This window comes from Lonchura striata, chromosome 12, assembly GCF_046129695.1.
Source record: "Lonchura striata isolate bLonStr1 chromosome 12, bLonStr1.mat, whole genome shotgun sequence".
NCBI classification, from domain to species: Eukaryota; Metazoa; Chordata; class Aves; order Passeriformes; family Estrildidae; genus Lonchura; species Lonchura striata.
Genome location: NC_134614.1, coordinates 8,612,242 through 8,631,556, shown reverse-complemented (window position 1 = coordinate 8,631,556; position 19,315 = coordinate 8,612,242). Strand labels below are relative to the sequence as shown.

The 19,315-nt window shown below is 42.4% G+C and overlaps 1 protein-coding gene across 2 annotated transcripts in view; it reads left to right on the top strand.

The window, feature by feature from the left end:
* The first annotated feature begins 263 nt into the window (after positions 1–263).
* The window catches only part of PRKCD (protein kinase C delta), a 60,099-nt gene continuing 41,047 nt past the window's right edge, over positions 264–19,315 (top strand). For both annotated transcript variants that reach the window (XM_021529129.3, XM_021529128.3), the window contains exon 1: positions 264–403. The gene's annotated coding sequence lies outside the window, so the exon portion shown is untranslated. The remainder of the gene's footprint in view (positions 404–19,315) is intronic.

Genomic DNA, 19,315 nt, shown 5'->3' with positions numbered 1-19,315 from the left:
ACCACCACAAGAGCGCTGCCGCGGCCCCTCCCTCCCTCGGCACGGCACCGAGCCTCGGGCGGGGCTCCCCCTGAGGGCTCGGGCGCTGCCACACGCGGCCAGCGCCAGGGGAGAGGAGAGCAGGGGCAGCAGGGCGGGGACGAGCCGCGGGGAGCCCGGCAGGGACGGCCGGCGCCTGGCACGGCAGCTCGGGGCGGGGCGGCGGCAGGAGCAGGTGAGCGTGGCCGCAGCCGCGCCGGGGCGGGGCGGAGCGCGGGGCCGGGCCGGGCCGGGCCGTGCCGGGCACACTCTGCTGCCTCCCGCCCGCCGCTCCGCCCGCACTCCTTCGCTCTCGCTCTCTGTTTCCCGGGACAGCGCCCGAAACTCGGCGGTGGCCGCGGCTCCCGACGGCTCTCCGGACGCGGTGAGTGCCCGTACCTGCCCCCGGCGCGGCGCTGCCGCCGCCCGGCAGTTCCTGCCCCGCCTGGGGTGAAGGAGGAAGCGAGACGGGCTCCGGCTCCCTCCGGCCCGCCCGGCTTCCGTGGGGCGCCCGGCGCGCAGAGCGAGCGGGAGGAAGAGCGAGGGTGCCGGGGCTCAGCCGCCGTGCCCCGTGTGCCCCGGGCAGCGCCCCGGCGCCGGCTGGGGCGGGAGGCGGCGGGGCTGCGCCCCCGGCCCGGGGCTGCCTCCCCCGAGCCTCCATGCTGGGTGCGGGGATGGGGCTGCGCCCCCGGCCCGGGGCTGCCTCCCCCGAGCCTCCATGCTGGGTGCGGGGATGGGGCTGCGCCCCCGGCCCGGGGCTGCCTCCCCCGAGCCTCTATACTGGGTGTGGGGATGGGGCTGCGGCCCCGGCCCGCCCGAGCCCCCTCGGCCGCTGGGGAGCGGGGCGAGCCCGGGGGCTGCGGCGGGCACAGCGCTGTGCCCCGTGCGGGCGGGCGGCGAGACCCCGGGGTCCGTCCCTGACAGGAGCGTGGAGTCTCCTCCCGGCAGAAGTAACGACTTTGATACCACCAACTTTTTCTACCACCTGACTCTCTGTTCAGCCTCCGTGCTGCAGTGAGTTTGGGCAGATGAAATGCACAGTCTTTCGAATGGTCAGTTTCCAGCTGAATGGCGACAGACAGTAAGAAATGAAGGAGCAGGAATGCCTGATGCTTTTGTGTACGTACATGCCAGCCGTGCATCTATTAAAAAACAATTTTCAGTTCATTGCTAGAGAATTCCCCACTTGCATCAGAGCATGAAATATTAAAATAATTGGATTACAGCATTTTGTGGTTACATCTGACATTAGTTTACTTGCGGGCCCTGATTGTTGTTGCACCACTTCACTTCTAGATTGTCCAAGTAGCACTGAAGCAGAGAGCAGAGTGTAGATCTGGACCTAGGAGGTTTATGTGCAAGGATGACACTGCCCTGTATCCCATCCTTTCATATGTCCGAGGAGAGAACTGACTCTGCAGAGCAGATGGGTGTGGGAAAATCAGTTCTAGTACTAGATCTCTACCTAGTTTTAGAGACTTGTTTAAAGCCTGAACTGCCATGTTTAGTATCTCTACAAATAACCAGTATAAAAATCCTTGATACCCTTGCAGTGTGTTTTGTTCCTTTTAAATCTTTTTTGCTCCAGACTTGTACAGTCAACAGTCTATTAACAATGTAATAGCAACTTAACTCTTTAGCTTTCAGTCTGTCAAATAATGCCATGCAGCACTGTGCTAATCACATAGGAAGCTGTAAGCAACATAGATTTCTGAGCAGGAACACTATGAAGAACTGCTTCTTAAGTGGTTAAGCAGTAATTCATAAGCATTTTTTAAGTGTATATGCAGGGTTTCCTGTTTATTTTAGTTTTGAAAATGGCTGTGTTAAAAATGAGCTGTGTGTCTTTGGACTGATAGATTTCAGTCACCCCATGTCACTGCTGTGGAAACCTACAAATACTAAGGAAAGGAAACAAACCTGCAAAACATGGGTTTAGGGTTTTTTTTTTTAATGTTTCTGATCCTCATCTTAGATTTCATAATAAAATACAGGTGTGTGCTTTAATTTAAGAAATTATTAAATGCTGGCATTTTCAGTTTCTTTGACCCACACAGTTTTGCTATGTTTTGTAAAATTGAATACATCTAAGTTCTAAGGACATATGATTTTCAGAATGAAGTGCATTATTTTTGAAACTTCAGCTAAAAAATTCAAAGGTGCAATAGGATATTTCACTAGTTGTTATTATTTTCCTGCACTGCTAAACACAAAAGAACTTAGGGGCAGCGCAAAAGAATTTAGATTTGGGAATCCTTTGAGATTTTCATCCTGTATCTCATAATTCAGATTTAGGTATGAAGGAATTGCTGCCACTCAGTGGCTGACACAAACATACAGAAAAATATATTCAGTTACACAGATGTGATGTTCTCTGTGGGTAATGGGAAAGTTATAAGGTGATTCTACTCAGGCAATATGTGTGACATAATTAATCAGGAAGATGCTCGTATTGTTATCACCAGAAAAGAGCTCATTGTTAATTTCTTTGCCATTTTGTGCTTCATTAATTAAAACCCACCTTTTCATTAGACATAATCATACAGTAGGGTCCTGTTTTTTTAATTGAATGGAATAGTGAAATAGCATAATAATTTTTACTTTTTGGTCACACAACATAGATGAAAAGATACTCTGTACAGAAGGAATTATTTAGAAACTATTTCTAACTTATAACTTACATTTTCTAGGTACATTTCTTAAAAAGAAATCTTTAGAAGAATCCCTTAAAGATAACTTGGCTAATTGATGCTATATAGATCTAGGAAATAACAATAAATCTTGGAAAGATGCCGTCTGTTACTAAAGTAACTGATTTCCCAGGAAAAGCATAGAAGCTTTCAGGCTTCAGAGTTTATTTTGACGTCTAAAAGCCGCAGTCATTACAAGTAAAGTCCATTCAGAGTAAGTCCCATCCCTGGAAGTGTTCAGGGCCAGGCTGAACAGGACTTTAAGCAAGCTGCTCTAGTGGAAGGTGTCCCTGCCTGTGCCAAGGGGGTGGAACTGGGTGGTCTTTAAGGTCCCTACCAACCTTTACCAGCCCGTGATTCTGGTGAGTACTTTAGGGCCTAATAGCTTAAATTAACCGTCCATCCTTGTTCCCATTTGAAGGGCTGCACTGTCAGCCTGCCTCTGTGCCGAGGCACAAATCTGCCCTCTGCCCAGCCACAGCTGGAGCTCAGCTCTGCTGCTGCTCCCACAGAGAGGGGCCCCTTCCCCACCTCTCAGTGCCAGCTGTGCCTGGAGGTGGGGCTGTGGCCGGTGTGTGTGTGCCAAGGTGGCTCAGGGCAGCTGATCCCCAGGGAGCTGCAGTGGCCCAAGCCCCAGCATGGCCTGTGCACTGTAATTGCCTTACAGGGTTGGCCAGCACTGAGCTGAGAGGTGTGCCTGGACCCCAGCGTGGCCTGTGCACTGTAAATACCTTACAGGGTTGGCCAGCACTGAGCTGAGAGGTGTGCCTGGACCCCAGCGTGGCCTGTGCACTGTAAATACCTTACAGGGTTGGCCAGCACTGAGCTGAGAGGTGTGCCTGGACCGTGTTCATTGACACAGGTATTTCAGCTCCCCAGAGCTAACTCAGGTGTGTCTCTTCCTGATGCAGTCCCAGTGCATTGTGTGTCTGTAATCCACCATCTCCTTCACTGCATTTGCAAAGTATGTACTTCAAATACTGCAGAAAGAATGGAGGAGGAATGAATAGTCTGGGGATTGGACTGTTTGTTGCAGATGAGTCAGAGCTGAATGTGAAAGATGACAAGAAGGGATTTACCAGTGGAGTCTGGGGGCTGGCTGACCTCATTAGGAGCCAAATTCCTCTGTTAATCATCCACTGATGAGAAAGATTATGTGACTTTTTACTCTGAGGTTATCCTTGCATTTGAATGCATTATCTCCATTCTTATCAGGTTCTGTCCAACAGCTGCCTAAAAAGCAACAAAACAGTTTGTGTTCCAGTAGTTTTTTAACTACTGCTCTGTGACAGAACTCATCATCTTTCTCTGAGTGTGCCTTTATCTACATAATCCAAGTGCAGAATTTGTTTTCTGTAGAGCTCCATGTGGAACCAAAGGACAAGAAGCAGGAATAAGGAAAGGGGGAAAGCTGCACCCATTCAGAGCCACTTGGGTAGCACATTAAGAGTCATCATTCTGCATCCGCTTGGCTGCACTTTGCAAAGATGCAATTAACAGAAATGAGCCAGGGAAGGCTCTTTACAGCCTTGGTAAAATAATGCTGAAGTGCCCTTTTCTGTGTTCTCATTTCAAAGGCAGTTATTTCTACCCGAAAGAGTTTTTACACTTTCTTAAAGAGAAAGTGCCTCTTCAAGCCAGAGCTACCCGACAGGTTTTTACAGTATTTGAGTACTTTTGCAGAAACCTGCTCTGTAGGAAGCAATGGATTGCCTCTATCTCTGCAGGACCTCCTAGATGATCCATACTGCCTTTCTGCCTGGAAGCTGCACCAGTGTGCTGCTCCTGCACCAGGACACCAGGAAAGGTAGTGAAATGAGGGATCTGGCATGCAGGAGTGCTGGGAACTGCACAAATCTGACCTTGGGAGTCATGCAGGATTTATTTCTGGTCTGCTCTAGACTAGACTCTGTTATTACACATAACATTGCTACAGAGGAAAGAAATCTGACATGTATATCTGTGTGCTTCAAATAATTTTCTGTTGATTTTTTTTTTCTTCTGATTAAAATTTATGCAAGTGGGATATTATGTCTGATTTTTGGTGACAGCAAGGTGCCCTAACATCCATGAAGTTGTGTTTTGAACCTGTTGCTTTTTTCTAATTGGCAATAGACCTGACAGTTTGACTGAAAGATGGAAGTGATGCAGCATAGATTTATGTTGATAGCTGCAAATCCAAGAGGCAGGGCATAAAATAAATTCTTTGCAAATACTGCTCAAGACAAGAAAGTGCTTAAAACCACAGAATACTTTTTATGGTATCCTCTTACTGAAATTGATGTGTTTTCTGGCAATTGCTTTGCCATTGAGTGCAATGCTCTATCTGGAAATGTTTATTTAAGGATACTTAAGCATAGTTGGTATTCATGTGATAATAATCACCGTCCATAAAGTCTGGGAATGACTATCACAGATAACTTCATGGAACTGATCCATGTTAAGCTTTTAGCCTTGGATGATGCTTGCCTGACTTCTAAGGGAGGAGTGTGTGTACTTACCATCTCGTCACATTTAATCAGCCAACGATCAAAAAAATAAGCAGCAGTACCTCTCCATGCCTCAGAACAAGGTTATTCTGAATTCTGAGGTGCTACCTGCTTTTGAGAACAAAGCAGACAATTAATGTATGCACATACCCTGCTATTTCTGGTACTTCTGCTTAGAGCTGTGAGCAGGCTATGGTTGAGATGTAACCAAGTGGTTCCACTTTTACCCATTGGGAGTGGAGTCAGGAGAGCTCCTGGGAGACTAGATAACTGAATAATAGGGCAGGGTATCATTGCTGTGGACTCTGTGGCAGAGACCCTCCTGAAACAGGCTCTTCCCAGACCCCTTAGTGAGGGTGCCCTCTTGTCTGAAGAGGTACATGTGTGCTGACATCCTTTCCACCCCATAGGGCTCAGAGGAGTTATCTCAGTTAGCATCTTGTTTCTCACCTCCTGAATGGCTGAAAATCCCTAAAATGGGATGTACGTTTGCACATGAGTGGCTTTGATTTGTGTTTTGTTAATCCTTTGCAGCCTCATAAATTATTTAGGTATTTATGGACTTGGTTTAATCCTGGCTGCCTGCTATGGATACAACACATCTTAAAACATATGTCTTAAATCTAAACTTATTTTCCCACACCCCTGAGCTCTGATGTAATTCATGCTGCTGATCTGGAGCTGGAAGCCCAGACCTGTGTTGGTTTAGCTTTGCTGTTTATTTTGTGATAAATTTGTACTGATCAGATGACAGAGAAAACTGCATGGCTGTTTAGCACTCAAGTGTTGAGCTACTCTGAGTGTTTGATTTTATCTGCTCCTATCCCTATCAACACCTATTTAATAGAGATCTAATAAAATTCTGGTTTGTATACTTGACTCTATCATATTCTCTGGTTTCTCAAGGAAATGCAGTTTGAGCTTTGGCATGACTTTTCTGCCAAAGGAACTCTTCAAATCTGAGTGTTTGTCAGGATCACTTTGTTCATCATTTCAAGGATATTTAATTTACTTTAGTGCATTGAATGCATCAATATTCACTTTGAGGAACTATGAGGAACAGTTTAGAGGAAGAAGTTTTGGTTGTGATACCAGATTTTTCTTTCTGATAGTAAAACTTTTTTTTTTCAAGATTTAGATGCTTGAACATGTGGATGGATATTTGAAAATATGATCAAAACTGTCTTAAGAGCCAAACTTAAGGTTAAGCTTGTCTTCTGAAGTCTGCCTTTGTGTGGGAAATTCTGAGTACAAAGGTAGCTAAGCAATTGCTAACACATTGTTTGATGTGATTGTTTGAACTATGCTTTTCTAGGAGGCTGTATTTGATTCTTGCTTGAACAAAAGAGGGATCTTGTATTTCTTTCTTAAAAGAAACAGTCCCTGCTCTTCAAAAAGTCTTCTGTGCAGAAGTTTGGTAGGAAGATATGGTTCAGCCAGTAACAAGCAGTGCTCATCATGTGCTTTCAACTTCTATTCTCATGGAAAAGTAAGATAAATAGACATAGTGCAATAACATTGAAAGACTGTCATGTTTGAAATATGACACTGACTGCCCTGTACGTTTTATCTCAAGATGTTTATGATATGTTTTGGAATGCCTCCTGGTAACTGCATTTTGCTGGTGTGACTTTGTAACCAAAATGGGTACTTTGTACCTCACTGATTCCATTAAGGCCGGTTGAGAAACTACTTCACTTGCTGAGGAGCACAGTTGTATGTCTGAATATTTTACTGAAAAACTCTTGTGAAAGTAAGATTTATTCTTGCCTATTTAAAGAAAAGAAAAAGTATTTAATGTATATTTCTGTAAGAATGAGCACAGATGGCTGCCTTACAGCAAGCAGGTGCAGACAGATTCTATGATTTTGATAAGGAACGCTTTAACTAGACCTGAAACCCGTAGTCAAACAAGTATCTCTGCAGGTGAAGGAGTAGATTTGACTATAGATGCTTTCAGTATCGATGGATTTGGGTTTTTTAAAAGAATTTTTTTAATAGGCTGGTTCCTGCACTTGCTGATCAATGATGATGACATTTCTTCCCATGCAGCGTGCTGGTCTGTAATGCTGTGCTCACGCTGAGCTGTGAATTGCTCAACAAGAGTTCAGCTGTTTCCTTAAGTGTCTGATGACTGTGGCCTTTGCTGAACTCAGATAGTCTCACTAATGACTTGGGGGTGCTGATTGCCAAATATCCAGAGCAGATTAGTGTGTCAGGGAATTGTGAACCCTCTCAGGTTACATTTGCTTACATTCCTCAGTAGCTGACAGGAGCCCACAGTTGCGATTTCTGTTTGACAAGTTTACCTAAGAAACAGCATCCCAGGGGCAAGAGCTTCTTGCTGTGGACCTACACTTTCCCAGGTAACTTAAGAGCCAAAATTAATCCAGTTTTGCTATGGTCTGAATGCAGTGAGCTATTGGCACTGGAACATGTCTTCTCCCCTTCTCCCTGCACAAAAGGAGATGCCAACATCCCCATCTACCTCATTCCTTCAAACCTAGCATAAGTTAGGGAAGGACAGGTTAAACCAGGGGTCAGCAGACATCATCTGCCTAGGAAAAAAAATGTTGGGGAACTAGAGAGCAGGAGACACAGCTCAAAGCAGTATTACAGCTTTAGCAAGTATCATGGCCCCAGCTCTACCCAGTGAAAGAAGCAAGTCCAGTGATGTCATTGCACTGGGGATTCCTCACCTTTACATTAACAAAAGAGAATTGTCATGAGGGAACATTGCCAGGTATTTTTTTCCTGGTGGATTTTTTTTTTTTTTTTTTTTTTTTACATTAAGGCCATTTGAAGAAGCATATTATAATTGGACCAAGAATTTATAGATCTCTCTGTTAATTCCTGCCATGCTTGTATGAGGTTCTTGGGACTTCTTTTCTTCTCTGGTTTTCTTGGACCCTTACCATGAGGGAATCTGCAATCAATTTGTACCTCTCAGCTCATCTGTAATTGCAGGGGATGTATTCAGTTGCACATACACCTGAGAACATCTTAACTATTGAAGGCCCTCTGGAATCTGATTCTCCTGATTTTCCCCATGTATTTGGTCTCATTTCACCAGAGGCTGTTTTTTCTCTCCAGGAAGTCAGGGCGTGTCTGTCTCATTGCCTCAGTAGTCTCAGCTGTGATTTTTGCCTTTCCTGGCTGAGCCATGGCAGCCTGGGCACAGGTTTCCAGGGCTGCCTCTGCAGAGCAGTCAGTTCCAGGCAAGGGTGGGGTTTGTGGCACATGTGCAGCTGTTAAAGTGCTGGCACTGCACCTGCAGTGCAGGCTTGGTGTGCAAGCAACTCACATGGCTGACCTAGGGACACGCTGTAGGTGTATGTGTGGGTTCCTTTTATCCAAAATTAAAACCAGTTTTGTCCAAAGTAAGCTGCTCTGTTGCAGCCTGTATGGGTTTTTACTCAGCCTTTCCACATGGCTTCATTTCCCAAAAGATGAAGTTGTTGGATCTGCACCACAGACACCCCACGTCTCCATTGAAGGGAATGTGGGAGTTGCTGGCAAGGGAAAGCAAGAATGCTGAAACTGCCATTTGGGCAAGGAAGCTGATTGATTTCTGCTGTAAAGCAAGAGCAGGTGGGAAAGAGGAGAACCATGAGTGTGTAGATATGGACCTGGAGCATGGCAGGGGCAGCCCAGAGTGATGAGAAATGCCAGGCTCTGCAATGCTGCTCATCCATGTCACATCCTGGGCTGCCAGCCTTCCTTCTGCTCCAGCCTCAGGAACTCCTCCCCAAAACTTCTGTAATACAACCCAAATGCTCTCACCGGGTCAGGGTGGATAGAGGAAGTACAGCTCTAGTTCATTGCTGTATCCTGGTTTTTGTTTCAGTTTAATTTGCAAGCTTGCTGATTTCTTGCAGTGTCACTAAGAGTTTTCAAGGCAACCCCAGGGTTTTAATGTAATCTGTTCCAGTGTCTGTCAGATTGATTTTCTGACCTATTTTTGGTCTTGAAATTTGGAATTAATGTTGCTTTCCTTTTCCAGTGGGTGGCAGTTGAAGCATGGAGAAATGTTTATTTGCTTGAAAGTTTATATAGATATGGATTTAAGTGGAAGAAGCCAAAATAAGCCAGTTATTCCTTGTGTCTCCTTATGTTGAATTCTGTTCTTTTTGTCTTGCATCTTGTAGCTGGAGAAAAGAACAAAAACCTCTTGTGAGCAAAATCCGCTTTTAGTTTCAATCTCCTACTTTTTGTGTGTTGTTCTGAACTCATTTCCTTATTCTCTTACTGGTTAATAACTGTGAACCCAATCTTTCCATCTCTAGAACTCTGCATTGCATAAGCCTCCTTTCAAAACTTTGAAGCAGGGAGCTGCTGACTTCTTGCAGCAAAGTGTTCACCTTCCCAGAACTGTATTTTGATTCTGAATGTGACATGTAATAGCAGTTCTTTCTCCTGGTAAAAAGCTCGACTTGTCAAGAAGTCTTTAGTACTGATTATTTGAAATTTAATGTGTATTTTACCTTGTGGGGTAAAATACCTTGTCCTTGTGGGGCCAAATTTTAACTGGAAATTACTTTCATGCACATTTTTCATATGGAGTTAGTGCATATCTTATGGCTGAATTCAAGCATATGTTATTAAAATAAGTGGTGCTTGGAATCCAATGTGCTAGCTAAAATGCACATTAGTGCATGTAGTAAATAGTTCTGAGTAAAATATTAGTATGTCTTTATGGGAATATAATTTTTTTTTAATGTATAAAATACTGCAGTTCCAAGCACAGTAGAGGTTAAGTTTAATCTATTCATCTAAAATTGTAAGAAGTATTTATATCAGTGTTGAAATCAAATGTGAGGTTGGTATTTATTGTTGGATTGAGGAGCAGAATTTAATGTACTTTGCGAAGAACCAAATTTCTTTTTGTTTTCTCCAAAATACTCAAATCATGAAAGGACTTTTCCAGGATTTCCCAGTGCTTTATTTTGTGAATAACTACTTAATGTAGCATAAAAATCAGGGGAAGTCTTTTATTTTAGTGAGGTTTTTCCCCTAGGGATGAACTAGCTATTCATCTTCTACAATGTGTGATTAGAGCTAAATTAGCAATTATCTCCATCCTTTCCCTGAAGAAAATGAGCTCTTATATAGGTATTTAATGACTGAGTCAGCTTATCATAGCTAAGCCTTGTCTAAGCATATGTGCCAGTCCACTTGGAGTCTGCTCTTAAGTTGATGCAGTTAAATACAAAAGCTTGTGCAAACACAGTATTTCTAGATGTTTATAAACTCATTTGCCGCTTGTGGGGATACAAGTTCTGTTGCTTCTGTGGTTGATGGATGAAACTTGAAACTGATTTAGGACTCTAAATGGAAAAATATCCAGGAAGAAACCTTTGTTCCCCTTCTGGCCAAGTGAAATGATGAGGAATTAATTACCAGTGCAGCAACAAGTTGAGCTTTGTCTGGTTGATAACAAAACTGATTTTACTTAGCAGCAGTACTCTATGGCTGTATTACCCTAAAATGTAAAACTTCAAAGTAAAAAGTACTCTAAAAGTCATGACATAGCATGATCTCAGTTTTGTCAAAGGGACCCATTCAAACAGAAGATGACTCCATTGAAAGTCATGACTTGTTTTTGTTTTGGTTTGGTTTTTTGGTTTTTTTTGTTGTGTTTTTTTTTGTTTTTTTGGTTTTTTGTTACAAGACTATAATAACATCTGTGATTACTTCAATGCAAGTCATGTTTATTTTCAATTCCTTTATCTGTCGATTCCTGGAATATCATTTGCTGGAAAATAATGCTTCTGTAGATGGTGAGGAAAAGGCTCTAAATTATTTTAAAACTTTGATACACACATTGTGTGTGATGGCATGCTTGAAGTCTTTAAGACTTTATCCAACTGGCAGATCTTGTTCAGAGGGCTGTGGAACAGTTTTAGCATTATTCCTACTCTGGATTGCAAAAAACATCTACTTGTATTATGGTTTGGGTATTTTTTTTTCCTTTGCTTTTCATTTTTTTAAAATAAATCTGGTTTTCTTGCTGCTATTTCATTCTGCTTTCCAGTGAATAAGGCTGATCCTAATACTAAAAGAGTTTTGAGTGAGTCTCAAACAGAGGGATGTTTTCTTCCTTTGCTTTAAACAAACCATGTGGGTTACACGGCTCTGTTTTGAATTAACAGCTCTCTAAGCTGGGCTGACCACTTAAGGCTTCTCAGACACTGAGGATTCAAATACCTCAAAGGAAAGACAGCTATATCTAATGTTTCATCCTCTTAAAAGCACAAAAAAGGATGCCAGACTCATAGGTAAGGTGTCCCAGGCAGGGCAAGGTGGAAGAACCTATCCCTGTTCTGCTGTGTTTAGTTTTACTTTGGTTAGTAGGGGCACCCTGCTGCCTAATAAGAGTTAAAACTTTGCCTGTTTGTGTCTCTCTGATTTTGGTTTAATTCTTGTGGTCCTTTAGCTCTTATTTGGAGTTCTAGTGGGTGAAGTCAGAATAAATGGAGAGCAGCATGCATAGTGCTCTTCTGATCAGGGTCTTATTTTCCAAAGTCCACTTAATACCACTTTTTAATTGCTTAACCATTCAATATCCCACAGCAATTTGTTAGGAAAGTTACAAAAAAACCCCACTTTGCAGTCCATCAGTGTCTGCTGTGTAAGCCTTTTAAAGCCTGTGTATAAATACCCCAGTGTGGTTCCATCTGTTCTCTGTGCTCAAGGAGAGAGGCAATAGAGGGAAGCAGGGGCAGATGGGGGAAATGTTTGCAGCTGGATATGGGACTCTGCAGGAGTAAGACAGTGACAGTGCTGTTGTACTGGGGAGCAGAATTGTTCTGCTTCTGCTGGACCACTGGCAAGTTGAATAGTTTGGGTAATTGTTTGCTTGCTGCCTGCCCAGATCATGGGTAGTGAAACTTGTGTTCGTTCAGGGTTTTGGTTCTGGGGGTTTGGGTATTTGGTTGTGTGGTTTAGTTGTTTTTTTCAGGTTTTTTTTTTTGCCTGTTTTTCCTATTGCAGTAGCCCAAGAGTGGGTGCCTGGTTGGGACACCCCATCAAGTCCTGTCAGTGTCCTGTGGTTTGCTGCCTGCCCCGTCTCTTGACAGGCTGGGCACTGAGCTGTCCAGCTGGGACACAGCCCACAGCTCCCATCCAGCAGTGTAGGGCTGAGCTCAGCTGTGTGTGCTGCAAAGCAACGCCCACTGCTGTCCTTGCACAGCCCGAGCCCTTCCCTGGTGCAAACTGGAGAAATTTCCATCTAACTGACACTGCACAATATTGTATCAAAGCTGGAACAAAGATGAGGTTGATGTTCTGCCAGCATCCTAGGGAAAAGCAAGTACTCTTGAGACTTGTGAATTTTCCTGTGCATTCTTTGTGACTTTATGATTATAAAGTTTCCGAGAGATTTTTCTCCCTCAAAGTTAGGCTTTAAGTGTGTAAGTCACATATTTTGTGCCTGTGCAGGTGTGTTAATAAATGGGGGTAAAATAAATGGAGTAATTGAGAGGGTTTTGTCCTCTGGGAAAAGAAGCTGGAAAAGCTTTTTTGGTCCATTTCATCTTTCCAAAGATTCTGGCTGGACTCTCTCAGTATCACTTGGAGCTGTGTTCTGAAACTGACTGCTTCTCTCTGGAAACACTTGCACAAAACCGGGGTAGCAGTGTCATACTGTCCTCACATCTACCTGAGATTGCGGTTGGCTGGGCTTGAGAATCTTCACACTCAACTGTACAGAATTTCTCATTTTGAATCTTCTGAAAGCTTGATCTGATAAATTGCTGGAAGGACGTGTTCTGGGTATGAGTGAGCAGAATCTTTTCCTGTTGGAGACAAAGTGTGGTGAAATGGAAAACAGAAGCTATGGGAAGCCCCTGTTGTGTTTGATGCAGCCAGAAGCTGGAGTCTCAGGTTTTTGGTCAAAGTATGGGAGATGTCCTTTAAGCCTCTTGGGCTTTATGCAATGCAATGACTTCAAGTGTTACAGCATTTTTTTATTAAACTTTTCTCAATATTCCCATGCTATAGAGAATTAGCAGCCATGTAGTTTGTGTTCAGCTTGGCTTCGATAGTTGGAGGTGCAAAGGATTGGCTGAAGGACTTTGGCACCATTTTTCCACTAGTTGCATCTCCCCAGAAACTCAAACAGTAAAATTGCTCTTTTCTATTCAAATGTGTAGTGCTGTGTGACATCAGGTGCATATGGCATTCATCAATAATGAAAATGTTTAGCTGAGCAGTAATAGCATCTACAAATAAGTAGTAATGCAAATAAGTAATGAGTAATCCCTACCAAGCAACATATTAAGAGGAAGTAGGCTGCTTGCTTCTGTTCCTTTAATGTGGATCCTGGAATCCAGAGGTTGATTGTGTCTGACTGTGCATTTCATAAATACATTTCTAAGCTCATTCCCACATCATTTATACACTGAAGTTATCCAAGTTCTGAATTGGCCTTTTGGAGAACAGGGCTAGTGCTCTTTGTTTTCAGGCATTGCCAAATATTAAGAAAGAAATAAAAATGTGAGCTTTTACTTTGCAACAGTTTTCAGATGTTTGGTTGTGTGTTCTAATAGTGCAAATCAAAACTGCAATCTGTATGGGTGAGTAGAAAGGGCTGAAGTGGTAGCAGGGAGATGGCCATGGGCTGCTTGAGGTATCTCCACTGGTGGGAGATGCCCAGGGACCTGAGCAGGGACTGCAGATGAATTTGGTCCTGTTAGTCCTATCCAGTGTAACAGTGCTGGAGGAACCTGGCAGGGAAAGCAAAATGCTCATTTATTTACTTCAACCAGGAGCCAGAAACCTCTGTACTTCACCCTACCCAGAGCCTTGGCTTGCTGCAAAGACATCCAAGTTTATCTGTTGCTGTTAGACTTTGCTTTGCCTACACATCCTCAAATACTGCACAGCCCATCGTATCAGGAAGGAATCCCATAGTGACTGGAGTTACTTGGGCTCACCAGACTTTGAACAATGTCTGAGTAAAACCAGATTGGAAGCAGTACAACCAGTTTTCCTTTTGCTGTAGCTGTGTTTACAAAGATTTCAGTGTGGCCATAATTTACCTGGCTTGATAACACTATCATTGACAGAGAAATTAATGAATTCTTACATTCATACTTCATGCTTGCAAGATTGTGCTTCAAGAATGAAATTTCCCTGAGTTTAACCAGAAAACACATTTAATTAAAATGTTAATGAAGCTGATATATTTTTTCTTTCTGCTGCAATTGTTTTAACCAGTGCCATTGCGCCCATTAAGGGATGTGGGCTATGTGTGTCCTCCCCAAAACAAACACTGAAAAAAAGCCCTCATCCTTTGTTGATAAAGTGTGAAAATAGTAAAATGCAGTCTTAAGACTGCCTTAAGAAAGAGACAAATCAATTTCAGACCTCAAATGCAGTACTTTAAAACACATTTTGGCATTCTGGTGACATCAGTCTTAGTAGAGCATACTTCACAGAACTGAAACTCATCTTTCACTTTTCACTTTGTGTGCCTGTGCTCTACTTTCTTTTCCCCAACTTTTCTGTGCTTTGCTAAAAAGGCAGATCCAGTCCAATACTTTTTTTTCCTAAAAGGCGTGTTGTACAAAGAAGTTCTGCAGTGAAACCTTTTAAATCATGAAACTCCAACAGGATTTGATTTTCTGTTTCTCAGCTTGCTCTCTGCCTTGACCTTTGTTGTGTTTTAGGATACATAAGCAGCAGTCAAAAACTGATTTTAAGAAACTTTACTGGGTTACTTTGATTCTCTCTCTTAGTTTAATCCTTTCAGAGATGAATTGCAGTTCCCCTGGTGCTCCTAGGAAACGCTGAAGCGAGTCCATTTTTAAAACAAATAACAAATTCCAACAGTAATTCTAGCAGGAAGCAGTGGATGGCAATTTAATGAATTTCTGAGATCAGTCATTAAGCCATCTTTCTCTGTCCTTAATTTGTTATATGGAAACTGCTGGTTTTACATGTGTCCTGGTTTTGGAGAAAAAAAACAAATTTATGATCTCTGAAAATGTATACAGTGTTAGTGTCTAGTTTATTTAGAAATGGATGATAAAACTCCAGAGAAAAACATGTGATGTGGTAAAATGTATTTGCTCAAAATTAAGTGTCTCAGTCATCTTGTAAAGATATGGGAGTATTTGGAGCTTTTTCCCACTTTTTTTTTCTGAGCAAAATCCAGTGTGCTGCTGTCAAGTCCTCAGCAGTTTGCAATCAGATGTTCCCAGCATCTGTCAGATTAATTAGTGTGACTCTCTTCAACGCAGCAACTTGAAAGATTTTTTTTCCTTTTAATTGCTGAAGTTTGATACTAACCTTCCCAATGATTTGTTCAGTAGCAGGCAGTGCAGGGGAGTAGCACAGTGAGCTGGCATTCAGAAGTTGCTCATAGCTGCATGTTTTTCCCTTTCAAAATACTTTGTAAAGTCAACAGAAGGGTGAAAACTCTGTGAAATTCCGAGTAACTGTACAGTGATCAAACAATTCTGCAAATGTGTACTTTGAGTTTCTCCAAGTTCATGCTTGTTTTATTTGGTGAAATACTTTGAAAGAGTTGATATGACATTGGTGTGAAGTGTAAAGTTATACAAATAAAGTCATGTATTCCTATGAAACCCCACCTCTGGCAATGTATTAGGGCACAGAAGTTTTGGTTCTTTTACAGTAGCTGGTTTGTCCTTCCTAGTCAGATTTTCCCATGTTTGAAAGGGTCTTTGTTGCACTCTTTGGCTCCTCTTGCCATTGATACACAGGTCTGAGGTTTTCCTGTTCAGGGAGAATTTGGCTGCACTCACCGTGCTGCTTCTAGTAAAGCTCACAGAGCAGAGAGTTGTCTTGGAAAATGTAACAGATTGGGTTTTATTCAGCTGGTATATTTTGGACCTCTACCATGTTCTCATTTATCTCTCACTCACAGAAACACTCTAAAATGGCAACCATGTAATCTTTTTTAGATTATAAAGCCTTTGTTATGGCTCCAGACATTGATGCCTGACGCTTTACTGTGGGCTTTGATCCTGATTTTCTGGTTTGTGTTTTTGTTTGATTTGGAGATTTTTTTCCCCTGGTGCCTATAGAAACATTCAAAGTCCTGATTATTTTCAGGGACTAATATAACTTTTTATGGAATCATATTGAAAAAGGGCTTTGTTAGATTAGTGAAGCATTCATGTGCTTTTCTTCATTTGCAGAGTAGAGGTTTTTTTGCTAAACCCTAACTCTTCTCTATTAATATTTACTTTCTGCTTCCAAGCTAGCTCTTTGTGAACAAGGAAGAGATTCCTGGTGAAGCTTCATCTGGAGCATAAGGGTTCCTCTGTTGGCTGTTCCTTGACGTGGTTTTTGTCATTCATATTTGAGTTACTGTCTAAATTCAGGATATTTAGTTGTGATGAACTATAGCAGTTGCAAGAAGCTCTGTCTCCTTGTAGAGACCCACATGTAGTATTTTAAATAATTGTTCTTCATTCAGTGTTAGTGTTCAAGAGAGCAGGGATGAAGCAGTTCCATTTGGCTGATGCTCCATTTACAATGTGGAAAGCTTCTCTCTTGTGGCTCTGCCCAGTTTATCTGGAAAAGCAGAAGTTTTCAGGCTACAAGACTCATTTAGGTGGAGTCTTAGTTTTAGTGGTCAACTCTAATTTCCTGCCAGGTGCAAACACTTAGTCCTGGAGGACTTGGTCACTGTGGCTGAGATTTGCCATAGCCTGGGTCTTAAAAGTTGTAGGTTACCTAGAAGAAAACTCATCTGTCTAGGAAGTTACTACCAAAGAAAATTCAGGAAAAGGGGTTAATGGCAAGTATGCTAAGTATTTATTTTGTTCTTTATTATTTGAGTTAATAGAGTTTAACTCAGTACAGTGAAATTCTTGTGGTTAACTTTTAACTTGTACTAGAAACAGGTAGGAAGCACAGACTGGTGTGCTCGGCTTCCTAAGAAAGACAAACTTGGTGACTTTTTTGTGTGCATTACTCATCAACTAGCTTGTGTATTCAAGGAAAAATTCCAGATACTCCCCCAGTGATGTGACTGTTTCTGTCTTGCCTAAGTGTGGTTACGGCCCCTATCCAAGAGGTTTAGAAGGTAGAGTGAAATCTTTGCCAAGTATGAAACACAGGTATGACAGGCAAGTACTCTTGGCAGGCAATTTAGTTTATTATGCAGCTATTTGAAGGGGCAAGTTGCCAGCTTTCCACGTTAAAGGGAAGATAATTGCCTAACAAGGTCACTGGGAATAAGGAATACTGTGGGATAGAAATTTTGTCCTGTCCCTTGGTAGAACAGATAATTTTATTTCATTGCGTGCTGGAAGTACCCATGGGGCCTAAATCGTGCCAGTTCCAGACATTGTATGTCTACCATGTCTTCCACTGCCAGCCAGAAAAATGTGTTTATGAAATGTTGGAAAGTGCCCAAGTGAGGATTAATATGCAAACTAGAACTGAGGCTGGCTGTAGTAGTGTAGTACCTTCCCTAAATGTGTAAAGAGAGGAGGAAGTTGGGCTTTTTTTGTTTCTCTTTAATTTAGTAGGAATGGTGTCTTATTTTGGGGGGAGTTTTTCTGTTTATTAGCTTAATCTGCTCTGAAGATAGTGTCAGTAATTTTCTTGTTCACTGTGTTTGTGATTAGAATAAGTCTCATTTTTTGGGGGGTAATTTCACTGTGTCATTGAGGTGGAATTATTTGCATTTTAAAAGAGGGGAATTGTTATAGAAAAAGTTTCTTATCTGTTTAAAATACTAATCTCATATTTTAGAGATTGAGACAGCTATACCTGTGTCTTCAGAGTACATTCCAGGTGTTTTATAGCCATGTTCTAATAAAGAGCTGAAGGGTTTGTTTGGATGAAACTTAAAACTCCTCTGAGGCAGAAAACCTGCAATGTCTGTGAAACTTCAGTGTCATGATTAAAATTAGACATACTTGTAAGCAGCTTCAGAGGAGTTTGCTGGCAGTCATGACTGTAGTGCATGTCAGAGGCTGTTATTGCTGTTTGAGTGAGTCATTTGGGTAACAGAGGTCATAATTTAATTTGTAGTTGTGTACCTAAGTACACAGAGCACGGGAACCACCTGTTAACTACTGCATTTTAATATATTTTTACTGTCTATCATTCTAAAATGTATTTCCAAAGGGAGAGGAGCAATCTGAAAGAGGTATGTGCTTATAGAGGTTAAACTGTATTTATTTAGAGAGAGCTTTATCTTTCTGATGCCACACTGAAATATTTATATGATCCTCAAATAATGCATGTGAAACAGACACAATGAACTGTTGGTCAACTTCCAGAAAAGTTGCTCAGTGTTTTCTCAGAAGGCATCATCCTTCAACTTCCTGGTAAAAGAGTAACCATTGTTTGGAAATAATACAGTGATCCATCTAATGAGTATCCATAGCTCAGCACCTGATGGAGGATTTAAAATAAAAGTGAATAGCTGCTTTTCTGCTGTTGGTGCTTTGTACCTTCTGAAACAAAAAGTGCCTGCCTGCCCTCACAATTAGATGATGAGAAAAACAAAAACTAAAAAGACCTTGACCAAAGTCTTAAAATGTTCTGGGGACTCTGCCTGCCTCTGCAGCCCAGGACCAGCCCTCTCCTTCATCTCCCCCCATGCAGCAGGGATGGGCCATCACTCCAGTCCCCAAGCTTAGGGGTGATACTGATTGGTTTTGCTGGGCCTGCTGAGGAGCTGGAGTCCATCAAGGCTGGTTTATCCATCATTTCTGGTCCTGGCAGATGCCTTCTCCTAAGACACATACTGATTTAGGAGCTCAGCTGAACTTGTGGTCCCTGGAAAGCATGGGGACAAGGACATTGCCACCCAAAGGAGTGTGTTCCAAACACTCACACATGAGTGAGTTTATTCCCTTAAAATGTGGAGTGCTTCATTCCCAAGTTGCAGCACAAGTGGTTTTTTCCCCCAAGTACTTAATTCCTATTTTCAAGGTTCAGGAATTTCCAGTATCATAACAGTGCACCCATGGTGTTAATGCTTTTTGGGTTTTACTGTGTTTTTTAGTAAACTCTGTATTCCCATGTACTCTCCCATAGTTTGTTTGAGCAGGAATGTTTGTCTGTATACTATGCCAAAAAGAGGGGTTAAAATTCTCCAGAATTTATAGGAGCTAACTGAGGAAT